The 16,334-nt window shown below is 41.7% G+C and overlaps 1 protein-coding gene across 1 annotated transcript in view; it reads left to right on the top strand.

The window, feature by feature from the left end:
• The first annotated feature begins 36 nt into the window (after positions 1-36).
• The window catches only part of ZNF146 (zinc finger protein 146), a 68,748-nt gene continuing 52,450 nt past the window's right edge, over positions 37-16,334 (top strand). Inside the window, exon 1 of the mRNA XM_070451848.1 lies at positions 37-243. The gene's annotated coding sequence lies outside the window, so the exon portion shown is untranslated. The remainder of the gene's footprint in view (positions 244-16,334) is intronic.

The following is a 16,334-nucleotide window of genomic DNA, read 5'->3' as shown; positions in this document are numbered from 1 at the left end:
GTCCAATAGGTGGGCGGGGAAGACGCTGCAACCCCATCCCCGCATCCCAGCGCGGAATGGTTGGAGCACCCATCTGTTACTCATCGCAGAATTCTGTTGGTCCACGCGGAGAGGAAAGCGGTCCCAGAGGATACATTTTTGGGTTGTTTCTGAGGTGGTATCAGGCTAGGGCTAGCGCAGTTCCTCCATTGGGTCCCTTGGATCTCTCCCTATCCGGTTGATGTTGAGAGCAACTGAAGGAAGGTAAGACACCATCTTTTATTATGCCATTTTCCTCCCACGTTGTGACAGATTGCTGTGGCTTTGGCTAAATGTCAGTGTTCATTTTGGGGTTCAGGGACTACGTTGTATGGAAAGTACACTCAACTCACACCACATCCAGATGAGATACGAGACCCAAGGAAGTAGATTACGCCCATATCTCATACAGGAGGAAGCATACGCTGCTTATTTATTAAGTGGAATGAAGGGCAGGATAATTTCCTTGTTTAAGTAATCATTTTTCATTATCTTTGTTTATTGTGACCCCATGTAGCTGACTGCTTAAGTTAAACATGCGCACAAAACGACGACGCTGCATAGCAACTGTCTTTGCTTCTTCATCTTACCCCCACCACCACACTCGGTTCTTCACCCTGGAAAGCAGTGTAGTTGCTCTGTCTGTTGACTAGACTCCACTGCATCCCCAGCACCTGACAAATGGGGGGATTTGATAAATATTTGTCAAAGGATATACAATGCAAGCCAAATGTTCTCTAACTTGGTCACTCCCACCTACTTAACCAAGTAGGGCTTCAGTGCTTCTCCTAGATTCTACTCATTTAGATATTTCTGGTCATCCAGGAAGTGGCCACACATGTGCTCATTCCCCCAGCTGTCCCCTGTTATCTTCAGCTGTGTAGAATCAGTATTCAGGGAAAAAAACAAATTGCTCTGGGTTGGGATACCAGGAAGCTTGGAAAGGCTGAAGGAGTGCTCTCTAAGCAGGACAGCGAACTGATGTATGGGGCCCTGTGCAAAATGAAAATGTGTGACCCCTCATTCAAACAGCAAACAGTAGGAAAGAAAAAAACCACTGTTAAAAATACCAAGATATTGGGATTTGCCTGGTGCTCTAGCAGTTGGGGTTCTGTGCTCCCAATTCAGGGGGCACAGGTTTGGTCCCTGGTCAAGGAACTAGATCCCACATGTTGCAACTAAGACCTGGCACAACCAAATAAATAAATATTTTAAAAAATACTAAGATATAAAGCATTTTTCTTTCTTCCATGATTGTTCTTGACCTGTCATGGTGTTTTTAATTTGCTATTCATCGTCATGCTCCCTAGAGCAAGGGATACCCTTGGGGTGAGTCCAAGCTGTCACTGTCGCCTGGGTGACACATGGCTGCTGGCTGCCAGGTTCTCCTTCTCTCCCCACCAACCACTGGACCAACTGGTGCCTTGGCCTGAGGTGGAGAAGTCCAACAAGGCATAGCTCCTTCCCACAGGCTTGCTCCCTACAGGGGGATTCAGCCTCTCTTCCAAGAAGACACAAGAACTGGGATTAATGGTGGGCAGAACACTCGCTCTGCTGGTCACCTGCTGAATATGCCAGGGACTGCCAACTGAGGAGGGAGAAGCTGCCACTCTGCCCTGCCCTCAGAGGCCACGGGATGTGTGTAGTGGACCTTGACCCTCCTGAAGCCCGGGCCCTCAGGAGGCAGAACAGGCAGCTCAGAGCCTGTCTCAGGGAGACAGAGTGGTGGGAAGAGAGAATGCACACAGGTCAGGCTCTAAGTTCCTGATGGCTGCTCCATTGTCCCAGCAGACTTCGCTTACAAAACACAAAACACAAATTCAAAGATAACATGAAGAATTACAAGGTGGTGCGCTTCCCTGGTGGTCTAGTGGTTAAGAATCTGCCTGCTAAGGCAGGCGATATGGGTTCAATCCCTGGTCAGGGAAGATTCCACATGCTGTGGAGCAACTAAGCCCATGTACCACAACTCCTGAAGCCTGTGCACCTAGAGCCCATACTTCACAATGAGGAGTAGCCTCCACTTACCACAACTAGAGAGAACCCTGGCGCCATAAAGAAGACCCAGTGCAGTCTATAAATAAATAATCACAAAAATGTGTGTTGAATAAGCAGCAGTACATAAAAAATAAAAAGGAATTACATGATGGCAACTGCAGAGGATTAAACTCCCCACTTCTGAGGGTGGGGCTCTGTGTAGCTGCACTAGACACATGCCTCACTTTTAGGCTAGTCCTATAGGACTGACACTCAGGACATGTAAAAACTGACCTAAGAAGGCTGTTCTCTGAAGCTTCCCCTGCAGGGAGAGTCCAGAACACACCCTGTAGCTCTGGCCTTGGTCAGGAAGCCCTAGTCAGAAACTGCTGCTGGGACTCCCCTCGTGGTCCAGTGGCTAAGACTCCTTACTCCCAATGCAGGGGACCTGTGTTTGATCCCTGGTTGGGAACTAAATCCTACATGATACAACTAAAATTTCTGCATGCTGCAACTAAAAAAAAAAAAAAAAGATCTTCATGCTCCTTCATGCTCCAAGGAAGATCTGTGTACTGCAACTAAGACCTGGCACAGCCAAATAAACAACTAAAAAGAAATATTAAAAAGAAAAAAGAAGCTGCTGCTGCCATCACTCAGGTCTCCTTTAGGAATGGGTTCATCAGCTTGCAAGACTAAACAGCTCAACTTCAGGATCAAGAGCCGGCTGGGGGATGTAAACTCTGTTGCCCTGTGTTAGCATGAACACTTATTGATATAACAAAAAGGCACCAAAATACTGTGATTTGAAGAACACAGAACTTACATATTTACTAATCTCACCCTGTGGATATTATCTGGATCTTGATATGGGCAAACAAAAAAACTGCAACACTTTTGAGACAATTGGAAATTTAAACAATGATTGACTTTTAAAAAACGTATTTATTTTTGGCTGTCCTGGGTCTTTGTTGCTGCGTGAGCTTTTCTCTTATGCAGGCTTCTTATTTCAGTGGCTTCCCTTGTTGTGGACCACAGGCTCGAGGGCACTGAGCTTCAGTAGTTGCAGCATGTGGGGTCAGTAGATGAGGTTCCGGGCTCTAGAGCACAGGCTCAACAGTTACGGCCAACGGAGTGAGTTGCTGCTTGGCATGCGGGATCTTCTGGATCAGGGATTGAACCTGAGTCTCCTGCATTGGTGGGCAGATTCTTTACCACTGAGCCACCAGGGAAGCCCCAGTGATTGATTTTTCTCTCAATATTTCATGAAAAATTTCAAAGATACAGAAAGGGTAAAGGAATCTTCTAGTAAACATTCATATACCCACCACCTAGACTCTATAATAAATACTTTGCTACATTTGCCTTATCACATAACTAGCCATCTATACCTCTATCCACCCGTATAATTTTTTGGTCTATTTTAAAAGAGATTGCAGACATTAATATTTTTAATTCAATTAATATTTTTAATTCAAATACTTCATGTGTCATTAACTAGACTGCTTGGATATTTTATTATAGTAAATAATTTAAACTTTTATTTCTATTGTGGCTGTGTTTTTTTTTTTTAAGAGTGAGCCTCTACGTTTTAGAAATACATAGTCAAATACTTTTTGGTGGAATAGTATGAAGTCTAGTATCTAACTGCCAAGTAACAAATCACCTCAAAATGTGGAAGCGTAACACAACAGTAAACATTATTTCACAGCCTCTGTGGGTCAGGAATCTGGGGATTTAGCTCAGCTACAGCGTCACAGCTCAGTATAGTGGTGGGCCGGAACCTACCAGCGTTTGCCTGTCCTGAATGGGGAGGGAGACTGAAGGCAGCCAGGCAGCCTTCTTGAGTCCAGAACCAAGCTTTGGTGGCACTCTGCTGCCATCTTGTGGCAGGTCTGGAAAACAGCCCCTCCCACCTCTACTTCCCGCATTCTTCTAATCCCTTTTGATGATGTTTTAGGACTTGCCTTTAGAAAACCTTTTACTTTTAACTTCCCAGTTGTTGAGTAGATCATGAGTTCAATTTGGCTTAAAATTCGTAAGTGTGCATAGGAAGAAAAATCTTCCTTCTGATCATTCTCTGTGATCCTCTCCAAGGGAACCATTCTGTGTTATTATGTGTCCTTCCAAGGAAATTTTATGCATGTAAGAAACAAAACAAAAATAACCCCTCAAATACAACAACAAAAGTACAAAAATATACTCGGCCTTCCCCAGACATAAAAGGATAACTTGTTCCTGAAATCAGCAGTTATTCAGTGATATTTATTGATCCTGATTTGAACAAGCAGTATGTATATATTTTCAACAAAGAAAAAATATAAAAATAATATGACCAAATAGGGAAATATGGACACTGACTGAAAATTTTATTATATGAAGGAATTAATGTTCATTTTTCTAGGGGTAATATGGAGCTTGAAACTGTATACAGGCCCCTGTGTCCCTGATTTTTGAAGTAAAAGGCTTTTGCTTTAGTCTGCCAGTCTTCTGCAGAGTCCCAAAAGGCTTGCTCAAGAGTTAATAATTAGAAAATGTGAAGATGGAGAAATAAGACATAGCTGTTGGACTGGGAAGCCAGTAACAGCTTAGACTATAAACCAGTCACATAGCAGAAGCACAACACCCAGTTCCCTGAAGATATAAAGGTCTGACACACCTTCTTAAGTTGCTCCTGTAAGGAACCAGACCCCCACCAGCTGAAAACTGCTGGCTTCAAGCACACAGACCCCAGAACAGTTGAAACCAGAAGATTGACAATGTGCAAAACTTCACCTTGATCCCAACAAACCAACACATTTCAGTATAATAGCTCCAGTGTTTGAACAAAATATTTCATTAATTCAGCTCTTTGATGAGATTCATTTTAACAATTCTTACTGCATTTGAAAACAATGCATCTAATAAGATTCAGAAGAATCTATTTGGGTGCCAAAGTTTTGTCATATGAAGAATTATTCCTGTAATTCTTCCAATAGTTTAATAGCTCCACTATCTTTTCTGGTCATAGTTATAGCTCCATCGCTTGTAATCCCTTTACAAATTTTTCAGTTTCATGTGTACTGATTAATAGTGCCTTTTTATAATCCTGTTGGTATGTTCAAACCTGTGAGTATAGAGTTGAATTTAAATAAAACTAAACTGTCATAAAATTATCATTTTGTGTTTTTTTTTTCCTTTTGGCCGTACGCATAGCTTGCAGGATCTTAGTTCTCCAACCAAGGATTGAACCCTTGGTGATAGCATGGAGTCCTAACCACTGGACTGCCAGGAATTCCCTCATAAAATTATCTTGATATGTCACATAAATGAAAAGTATTGTGAAGTTTGCAGTATTAGTATTCTAAGGAAATAGACTATATCAAATCTATGCCAGACTTGATGGCCTAAAAAGAATTGCCTCTTAATATTTCACAGCAGTGTAGGTTTGGTTTGTTGAGATATATGCTCTAATTATTGAGATGTAGAGTTCTAACTTATCTGTTGATTTATTATGGAAAAATTATATACACCGTATCCCAAAATAGAACTTTTTTTTTTTCTTGACTGAGCTGTATGGCTTGTGAGATCTTTGTTCCCCAACCAGGGATTGAACCTGAGCAGTGAAAGTGCCAAGTCCTAAGTTGTTTCACTGATACTTTGTCACACCAAATGCAAGTAAGTATAAATAAGGTTAAGGTAAAGGAACCCTCCTTTAGCAATGGGGTAAGTAGGATACACTCAAAACAGATCACCCCACCAGGTAAAGAACCTGGAGCAGATGAGGTTCTGGCTGAGGGTGGTGGAAATACAGAATGGGCTGAGGAAGAAGGAAGCTATCAATTATGGCCTTGTGACCAGTTACAAAAGTGAAAATTGTAGTGGCTTTCCATATTTCCCATTTGCCTATTTTAAAAAAACATTTACTTGCTTGACTGTGCTGGCTGTTATGGCAGGTGAGATCTTTAGTTGCGGATTGTGGGATTGAACCCCGGCCCCCTGCATTGGGAGCCCCAAGTCTTAACCACTGGCCCCCAGTGAAGTCTCTTATTTGCCTCTGTGTTAGTTGCTCAGTCGTGTCCTACTCTTTACGACCCCATGGACTATAGCCCGCCAGTCTCCTCTGTCCATGGAATTCTCTAGGCAAAAATACTGGAGTAGGTTGCCATGCCCTTTCTCCAGGGGATCTTCCTGACCCAGGGATTGAACCTGGATTTCTGCATTGCAGGCATCCTTTACCATCTCAGCCACCAGGAGAGGCCAGTCGCCCATTTTCCTACTGTATGTATTTGTTTGTACATGCTATTTTCTCCTCTTTCCTTGGTACATTTTTAGTTTATATGCAAGTTTTTGGAAGTTACTTTACAATTGAGCCTTAAACTAGTATTCAGTCAGACTGTGACTTCAGGAGTAATTAATATAGCCAATAATGGATACAGTGACTTTTGGGGTCTGTGAATTTCTTCATTAGTAAGGAGGACAGCTGTATCTTGTTAGATACGTGACTAAGTTTCGCATTTTGCGGTTGTATAGGGGTTCACGTGTGTGTAGAGAGTGCTACACTAATTAGTCCAAGAGGTAGGCAGTTCTGACTATTGATTTATTGCCCTTTAGCTCTAAATTCGCCCTTTTGTCTGCTTTGTGAAAATGAATATAGGGTCACTAAAAAGTTTTTTCTTTGCCAGTTGGCATGATGATAAGCTTCATCCGTTGAGGTTGATGGGGGCTGCAGAGTGGAAAGGGGGGTCTGCGTCCTGGTTCTGTTGTGCTCGATGGCCAGGCTCCCACGGCGTGCTTGGCTTCCCTGATGCCCAGCTCCTGCAGTGTGGGCGGTTTCTAGCACCAGGCTCCCACGGCGTTCTCAGCTTCTCCTGAACCAGGGCGCTGCACAACATAAAGTACGGAGCAGCCAAGTAGCACCTAGTGGCCAGTAGCTTTGTTTTTCTTCCCCCGTAGTCCTGCTGTGTGGGATCTTAGTTCTGGACCCGGGACTGAACCCACACCGCCTGCAGTGGAAGCATGGCGTCTTAACCACTGCAGCACCAGGGAAGTGTCCCCTTTGGGTGGTTTTTTTTTTGTTTTTTTTTTTTTCCCATTTATTTTTATTAGTTGGAGGCTAATTACTTTACCTCATTACAGTAGTTTTTGTCATACATTGAAATGAATTAGCCATGGATTTACATGTATTCCCCATCCCGGTCCCCCCTCCCACCTCCCTCTCCACCCGATCCCTCTGGGTCTTCCCAGTGCACCAGGCCCGAGCACTTGTCTCATGCACCCAACCTGGGCTGGTGATCTGTTTCACCCTAGATAATATACATGTTTCAATGCTGTTCTCTTGAAACATCCCACCCTCGCCTTCTCCCAGAGTCCACAAGTCTGTTCTATACATCTGAGTCTCTTTTTCTATTTTGCATATAGGGTTATCGTTACCATCTTTCTAAATTCCATATATATGTGTTAGTATACTGTAATGGTCTTTATCTTTCTGGCTTACTTCACTCTGTATAATGGGCTCCAGTTTCATCCATCTCATTAGAACTGATTCAAATGAATTCTTTTTAATGGCTGAGTAATATTCCATGGTGTATATGTACCACAGCTTCCTCATCCATTCGTCTGCTGATGGGCATCTGGGTTGCTTCCATGTCCTGGCTATTATAAACAGTGCTGCGATGAACATTGGGGTGCACGTGTCTCTTTCAGATCTGGTTTCCTTGGTGTGTATGCCCAGAAGTGGGATTGCTGGGTCCCCTTTGGGTGGTTTTATAGCAGAGTGCCTCGGTTGAGACACTTCCCCTCAAACAGCTTTCCTTGACACACCAGAGTGGATTTCCATTCCAACGAGTTCCAAATGGCACATTTCCAGCAAGATCCACCACCACCATTCTCCGTGTCCTTCGGTGAGCCATAGCCATGCCCTCTCAACAAGCTCTGGATCTCAAGCCCTGGGAGGGCCTCTTCCTCGGGTGTTCCACATCAGGCCGAGGGGAGCTGTGGAGCTTGGATGGCTTCTCAGAGTTCTCCAAGTTGGGACAATGGGGCTGGAATCTCTAGGATCAACCAGTAACTGGATACAGGCGTACATTGTTTTATTATGCTTCATTTTATTGTGCTTTGCAGATATTGTGGTTTTTACTAATTAAAGGTCTGTGGCAACCCTGCGTTGTCAGATGAAGGTTAGCACTCTATAGCAATAAAGGATTTTAAAAATAAGATATGTACTTTTAAAAGATATAAGGCTATTGTACACTTAATATACTATGGTATAGAGTAAACATAATTTTCATATGCCCTGGGAAACCAAAAATTGGTGTGACTCATTTTATTGCATTATTCACTTTATCATGGTGGCCTGGAACCAAGCTCACAGTATCTCTGATGTGTGCATGTATAAGGCATCTCTAGAAAGGGGATATCACATTGCAATATTTATTTGACTTTTTGTCTTTTTTTAAAATTTATTTTTAAATTTAGATATAATTGACACATAATGTTCTATTAGTTGAGGTATACAACACGATTTGATATTTGTATATATGGCAAAATGAGCACCACCACAAGTATAGTTAACATTCATCACCACACGTAGTTGCAAATGGAAATCCTTTTTTTTTCATTTATTTTTATTAGTTGGAGACTAATTACTGTACAGTATTGTAGTGGTTTTTGCCATACATTGACATGAATCAGCCATGGATTTACACGTGTTCCCCATCCTGATCCCCCCTCCCACCTCCCTCCCCTGAAATCTTTCTTTAGCTGAGAGCATGCACTGGGGGGAACTCAGCTGCAAGGCATTACTAGCCAGCACTTCAAGCGGACGAAGGAGAGTGCCTTGGTCCTGAAACAGTGATCTGAGTGGCACAGAACAGCATCTTCTGGACACAGCAACAGGTGGGTGTGCTGTATGTCCATATTTCTTTTTTTCAAATTAATTTTTATTTCTTTATTTTTGGCCATGCTGGGTCTTTGTTGTGGCCCACAGGCTCTTCGTTGCTGAGCAAGGGCTTTCTCTAGTTTTGGGGAGTGGGGACTGCTCTCTGGTTGCATCGGGTGGGATTTTGTGGCTGTGGCTTCTCCTGTTGCAGAGCACAGGCTCAGGGTTGTGGCACAGGTGCTTGGTTGCTCCGCGGCAAGTGAGGTTTTCCCTCCTGGACCAGGAATCGAACCTGTGCCCCTGCACTGTATGGATTCTTAACCACTGGACCACGGAGGATGTCCCTCATGTATCTTTAATTTTTTTTTGAGAAATATATTGTGGCATGACATTTTTCTTGAATTTTATATATTTGATAAACCATTAAAAAATAATCTTCATGATAAAGTCTTATTTTTTTAATTTATTTTTTATTGAAGGATAACTGCTTTACAGAATTTTGCTGTTTTCTGTCAAACCTCAACATGAATCAACTATAGGTATACATATGTGCCCTCCCTTTTGAACCTCCCTCCCATCTCCCTCCCCATCCCACCCCATTAGGTTGATACAGAAACCCTGTTTGAGTTTCCTGAGCCTTACAGCAAATTCCCATTGGCTATCGATTTTACATATGGTAATGTAAGTTTCCATGTTACTCTTTCCATACATCTCACCCTCTCCTTCCCTCTCCCCATGTCCATAAGTCTATTCTCTATGTCTGTTTCTCCATTGTCGCCCTGTAAATAAATTCTTCAGTACCATTTTTCTAGGCTCAGCAGTACAGCCCCGCCTCTGCAGCGCAGGCTCAGCAGTAGGAGTAAATCTTTGTGATTTCAGTTTAGGCTGTGGCTCCTTAGGTAAAGAATCTGCCTGCAATGCTGGAGAAGACCTGGGTTAGATCCCTGGATGGGGAAGATCCTCTGGAGAAGGGAGCAGCTACTCACTCCAGTATTCTTGCCTGGAGAATTCTAGGGACAGACGAGCCTGGAAGGATATAGTCCATGGGGTCGCAAAGAGTAGGACACAACTGAGTGAGTTTCACTTTCACTCCTTAGATATAAATTCAGTTTTGGTTGTTTATTTTTTTCCCCACTGTCCCATTTCCTACACCCCGCCCTGCTGCCCACGCCATTTCCCACTGTCCTATTTTTCCCATTGTGGATTTTTCTTTAAAATTTTATTTACTTTTGGCTGCACCATGCAGCCAGCACGTGGGATCATAGTTTGGTTCCCTGACCAGGGGTGGAACCCACGCCCCCTGCATTGGAAGGATGGAGTCTTAACTAATGGACCCAACAGGGAAGTCCCTATTGTAGTTTTTTCTCACTGTCTCTCTGAGCTATCTTATTGGACTTCTACTAAGCCCAATATGAATTCAGATCCTGGTTCTGTTGCTGGCTTTGCTTTAACCACCCCAAGTCTGTTTCTTCATTTGCGAAACAGGTCTGTTACTACATCCCCAGCATCGTGGGTGAGAAAGGGAGAGGGGGCTGATTTCCCGCTGGTGTGGGTAAAGCGGAAAGAGCTATGGGACTGTGTGGGTATCAGAAAAGATGTATGCAGGTCAGAGGGTAAGGACTGATCCCCAGGTTGAAGGAGGGTGTGGCACAGTCAGGTGAGTCTGGGAGCCTCTTCTCTGCCCTTCCCCAGCTAAAGTGTCTCAAGACCCTGACCATCCCCAGGAGGGAGCCTGAGCCAGGGGCTGCCCTCTGGATTTCAAGGGTTCTGTCCTCAGAGGCCATCCATGTTCCCCAAGGGTGGATGTGTTTGCTTGCCAAGGCCTGAAGCATCTTTCCTTCCAGTTCCTGCATCAGGACTCTGGGCATCTAATGAAGGTGAAAGACTGCCCAAGAAAATCTGTCTTTCCTGATACCTTTCCCCTTCATGTCAGGCTTTTTAAAAATAAATATTTATTTATTTGGCTGTGCTGGGTCTTAGTGGCAGCATGCAGGATCTTTAGTTGTGGCATGTAAACTCTTAGTTGCAGTGTGTGGGATCCAGTAACCATGACCAGGGATGGAATGCAGGCCCCCTGCATTGGGAGTGTGGAGCCTTAGCTACTGGGCCACCAGGGAAGTCCCCACGTCCCCTTGGGTATTAGAAGCTAGAAGAATAGTCATGACCGGGAACCATGTACCATGAACCATGTCATTTTTGTGGTTGCAGAGCATTATTGTCTCTCATTTCAGATTTGGTCACAGAGTGACTTGTCCCTTTCTCATGTCATTATGTCACAGGAAATCACAATATGCTGTGAGGATGAGCTGCAAGTGACTTAGGTAGATCCAGAGGGAGGCCTAAGAGCTGGAGCTGATGAGCAAAGCAGAGCGAAGGTTCAGTTAGGTCACTCTATTCCTTAAGTGAGTGAGACTATTGATGGAACATAGTTATACTTGATTTTAGATACAGCTTTCTGAGGGAAGATAAGAGGTGATGAGGGCTGACTTAAGGCAATAATAAAATTGTAACAATGATAAACAATGATCACTGATTATACTACTTAATAATTAGCACTTAATAACTATAAATAAGAGCTTCCCAAGTGGCGCTAGTAGTAAAGAATTCACCTACCTGCCAATGCAGGAGAGGGAAGAGACACAGGTTTGATCCTAGGAATATCCCCTGGAGGTGGGCACAGCAACCCACTCCAGTATTCTTGCCTGGAGAATCCCATGGACAGAGGAGCCTGGTGGGCTACACTCCAGAGTGCCACAAAGAGTCAGACATGACTGAAGTGACTTAGCATAGCACAACTATAAATAAGGGTCTCCCAGGTGCTCAGTGGTAAAGAACCTGCCTGCAAAGCAAGAGACTGTGGGTCCGATCTCTGGGTCAGGAAGATCCCCCAGAGAAGGAAATGGCAACCCACTCCAGTATTCCTGCCTGGAGAATTCCAAGGAAAGAGGATCCTAGTGGTCTATATGTAGTCCATTGGGTCGCAGAGTCAGACAGGACTCAGCGGCTAAACAACAACAACAAATGATAAACAGTAATGAGTTCAATAATTAATAAGAAACACATATATGTATTAACATATATAAAAGAACAATTATTAAATACTTGGTGATGACAATAACTAGCAATCGCTGTATTGCAACCTCCCTCCCATTCCTGATCTCCTTACCCTGCCCTTTTTTTCACCTCAATGCATAACACCTTCCAACATACTGCAAAATTGACTTATGATGTTGGTCTCTCTTCCCCTATTTGGAATACAACCTGCAGGAAGGAGGGGCTTTTTGTCTGTGTTGTTCACTGCTGTATCTCCAGGGTCTAGAATAGTGCTTGACATATAGTAGGTGCTCAGTAAGTAGAGTTGAACTGAATTAAATGTATTCAACCTTAACTATGTTCCAGACATGCTCTAAGCATATATTATCTGTATTCTCACATAAGAATTACTACCTAGACACAAATTATGAAGCTAGTTCAAGGCCACCTGGCAAGTAAAGTAGCAGCAATTGAACTTGAACTCAGGAATTTTGGCCGCAGGGCTTACCACCCTAAAGTACCTCTTCATGGTACTCACCAAAGGGGTGTGTGTTCCAGAAATGCCCCAGTGACAGAAGCAAAAGAGATTTCAAAATAACCAGGGAGAGGCAGGCCAAGGAGTATCAGGGTGGGCAATGGGGGTCATTTACTGAATTAGAGGAGCTTATTTGTATGACTAGGAATGGGTCAATTTAGGTATGCCTGCAATTATTAAAGTAACTTTGAATTGTTATGTAACATCAGACTTTTCTTTCTGATTTTATTGTTGTGCTGGAAATTCTGCTAGGTTTTCACATTGAAGTTTTCATGATAACTCCATGAGGTACTATTATGAGCCCCATACAGATGCTTAGAGAAGCTAGGTTATCATATCTATCTAGTGATAGAGTCCAGACCTGATCCTAAAGCTGATATTTGAAATGTGGAAGATAAGGTACCAGAACTCATAGCCAATAGTATATTTATGGCTTGGGAGACCAGGGCAACTGGGACATTGTTAGAAGATATATTAGAAATGTGGAAGGAAAAGAGGATTTTGGAGCTGTAAGGTGGGGGTGGTGGAGATGTAAACCTGGCTTTAGATATTACACTTGAGATGCCTGAGGGATTCCTAGCTGGAATAGTAAAGCAACCTGGTCCATCATTAATGTTGCTTATGAATCTAACAAAGATGAAATATCAAACTTTATTTCCAAAATTAAAATATGTGAATTCTTGGGAATTCCTTAGTGGTCCAGTGGTTAAAACTTGGTGCTTTTACTGGGACTTGGGTTGGATCCCTGGTCAGGGAACTAAGATCCTGCAAGCCACACAGCCTAGCCAAAAAAAAAAAAAAAAAATTAATTCTTTGGAATTACTCGTGAAATTCTTCAGCCAAGGTTTAAGGCATGGTGACTTATAAGTGAGGAATTTCACATCTATATTTATCTTAAAAAAAATTTTTTTTTTCTAAAGGGAAAGTTCCCCACCTACATCTTTCCTCACCATAAAAATATTCTATTACTTGCCTACTTTATTAACTCAGTCATTCAAAAAGTTTCTGACTGCCTCCTAAGAACAGAGTAGCAAATGCAATTCTAAACACATCAAAGATTTAGAATTATGGGTAAAACTTGTACCATGTCAGTTATTTTTAATACAAACAATAAAAAATCCTTCACATTTCACAATCACATCTGATAATTTTTCTTTTTGAAAAGAAAAGAGAGAATCTGGGAGAGAATGTCATTTCTAGGAAAGTCTTGTCCTAAATTCCTAATTCTCCTATGCATATGAAACAATGTTCTCTGCAATCACAGTGAGAATCAGCTAAAATGCATTTGGTAGAAAATTTTACCGTTGTTTTCTACTAGAGGCTCAGGATTAGAAATTCTTACTGATATTTTTAAAAAGTCCCTTTAAGAGATAATTACTGAAACATTTTCAGATGTCATCATATAACATCTGAGATCAGCTTTCAAAAGAATCCCATGAACAGGAAGTAGATGTGAGTACAGACAAACAACACTGGCCACAGGCTGACGATTTTTTAGATTTTTTTTGATGTGGACTATTTTTAAAAGTTATTGAATTTGTTACTATATTGCTTCTGTTTGGCCATAAGGTATGTGGGACCTCAGCTCTCCAACCAGGGATCAAATCTATACCCCCTGCATTGGAAGGCAAAGTCTTAACCACTGGGATATCAGGGAATTCCCTGGGCTGATGGTTTATATAGTAGGGTAATGAGAATATAAGGGCTCATTCTACTATACTTTCTATTTCTGTGTATGTTTGAAGTGTTCCATAGCAAAGACAAAGTTTGAATTTTTAAAAACTTCAAAGCTAGAAGGAAGTATGCAAAAATGGTAACATTTATGTTTAAGGTAAATGTTTTTCCCTCCCATTTTCTTATATTCTCTGTATTCTATTTGGGCATTTTTACTCTTTTATAAGGATAAAACAAACAAAAATCTTATTAAGTTCTTTCATCCTTTTGTTCCTAGCATTTCCACTTTCTGTGTTAGGGCCATGAACTGACTGCAATTTATAAGTGAAAGTCACTCAGTCGTGTATGACTCTTTGCAACCCCACGGACTATACAGTCCATGGAATTCTCCAGGCCACAATATTGGAATGGGTAGCTATTCCCTTCTCCAAGGGATCTTGCCAACCCAGGGGTCAAACCCAGATCTCCTGCATTGCAGGTGGATTCTTTACCATCTGAGCCACCAGTGTTTTTTCAGACTGAAATTTATAGATTATCTGAAAAAACTGCTCTTTTTCCTTTTCAGTCATACACTCAAATCTGTACACATGAAACTCTATCCTGTCTTGCCCTTGTCCTTGAAATTAGGATCTTCCACTTAAGAGGCTTTGGGCAAACTACTTTGTCTCTTTGACTCTCAACTTATCTTTCTTTTAACTAAATTTTTATTTATTTGGCTGCACTGGGTCTTAGTTGCAGCATGTGAACTCTTAGTTGGAGCATGTGGGATCTCGTTCCCCGACCAGGGATTGAACTGGGCCCTGTGCACTGGGAGTGTGGAGTCTTAGCCGCTGGACCACCAGGGAAGTCCCTCCATTTCTTTATCTTAAAAGTAGAAAAATAAACCCAATCAGAGGCACAAATAACAATGGACACAAACAACAAGGCAGGGAACTAACACTTGCTGAATTCCAGGCATTGTACTAGGAATTTTGTACACATTTATTCCTCTCAAAAATAGTTCTCTTAAGTAAGAAAAATATGAATACCTCAATATTAAGTGAATAAAGCATATGGATATAAAATTAATTTATTCAATTAACAAATATTTATTGAGCACCTACTATATTTTAGGCACCATGCTGAAAGCAAAACCAGTGGTCAACAACTATGTGAACAATGGTCATCTCTATTCATCATAATCAAAGGAATGAAAGAAAAAACAAAAGTGACTTTTCCATTTTTCATCCAGCCAATGGTGAACATTCAATAAATATTAGATGAATTCATGTGGTGCTTTGGGATCTCCTGTAAAGTGGGCAGATGCATAGATGCATAATCTTCCTGAAGGCACTTGAGTGATTTATACAAAATGGCCTAAAATGTGTATTTATAAAAAAAAAAGTCCAAACAGCAGAATGACGTACAACTAGTGACTGTGGTTTCTAAATACCATTTTGGAAAGTACCAAATTACCAGAAAGAAAAAGGACTCCTTAGAAAATGGCTATATCAAGGTGGGAACTAGGGAAATGAAAAAGACCCTACTGTGGCAGACACCAGGCCAGTGATCAAAGACAAGTGTCCTTTTTGACACTCCTGTGTCAAACCACACAGGGGACAATCTGAGCATCAATGAGAGTATAGCTTACACAGATTTAAATGTACTGAATATGTTTCACATACACACCACCCTAAACTCACTGGTTACCATGGCAGTTGGCTAGAGAACCAGCTCATTATTTTGGAAACTTGTCTTTCTTTATATGGGTAACCAAACAGCAGTTTAAGGGACGTTTTTCTTTATAAAAGTATTCTAGCTAAATAAGGGAAAAAGAATAATATATCATTTTGTAGTCCCTATTAACAGATTTACCAATTGAACATCAATGGCTGCTACATCATAAAAAGACACCTAAATATTATGCCTCTCAATATTAACCACTTATAAGAAATCTTAACAACAAAAATTGAACCTCAATGTATCCTTGATATCAAGTACCAACTTATAGGAAATACCAAGGATAGAGGAGCAGGTTAAACTGACCACTGGGATCTGCCAGCAAAAACCAAGGTCTAAGAAACTTTAAGGCAAACAAAATAGCTTTTTCAAAAATTAAATTGCTGGAGGCAAAAACAAGGATAAAGGAGAACGCATAGACTGAGGCTTAAAAAACAACAATCAACAACAATTTTTGGACATTATTTGGATCCTGATTAACTTTTAAAAAATTGACATTCATGAAACAGACATTCATGAAAC

The sequence above is a fragment of the Odocoileus virginianus genome, chromosome 20 (assembly GCF_023699985.2).
Source record: "Odocoileus virginianus isolate 20LAN1187 ecotype Illinois chromosome 20, Ovbor_1.2, whole genome shotgun sequence".
Classification (NCBI taxonomy): domain Eukaryota; kingdom Metazoa; phylum Chordata; class Mammalia; order Artiodactyla; family Cervidae; genus Odocoileus; species Odocoileus virginianus.
Note: the sequence above shows the minus strand (reverse complement) of the source record. Positions and strands in the feature narration are given on the sequence as shown.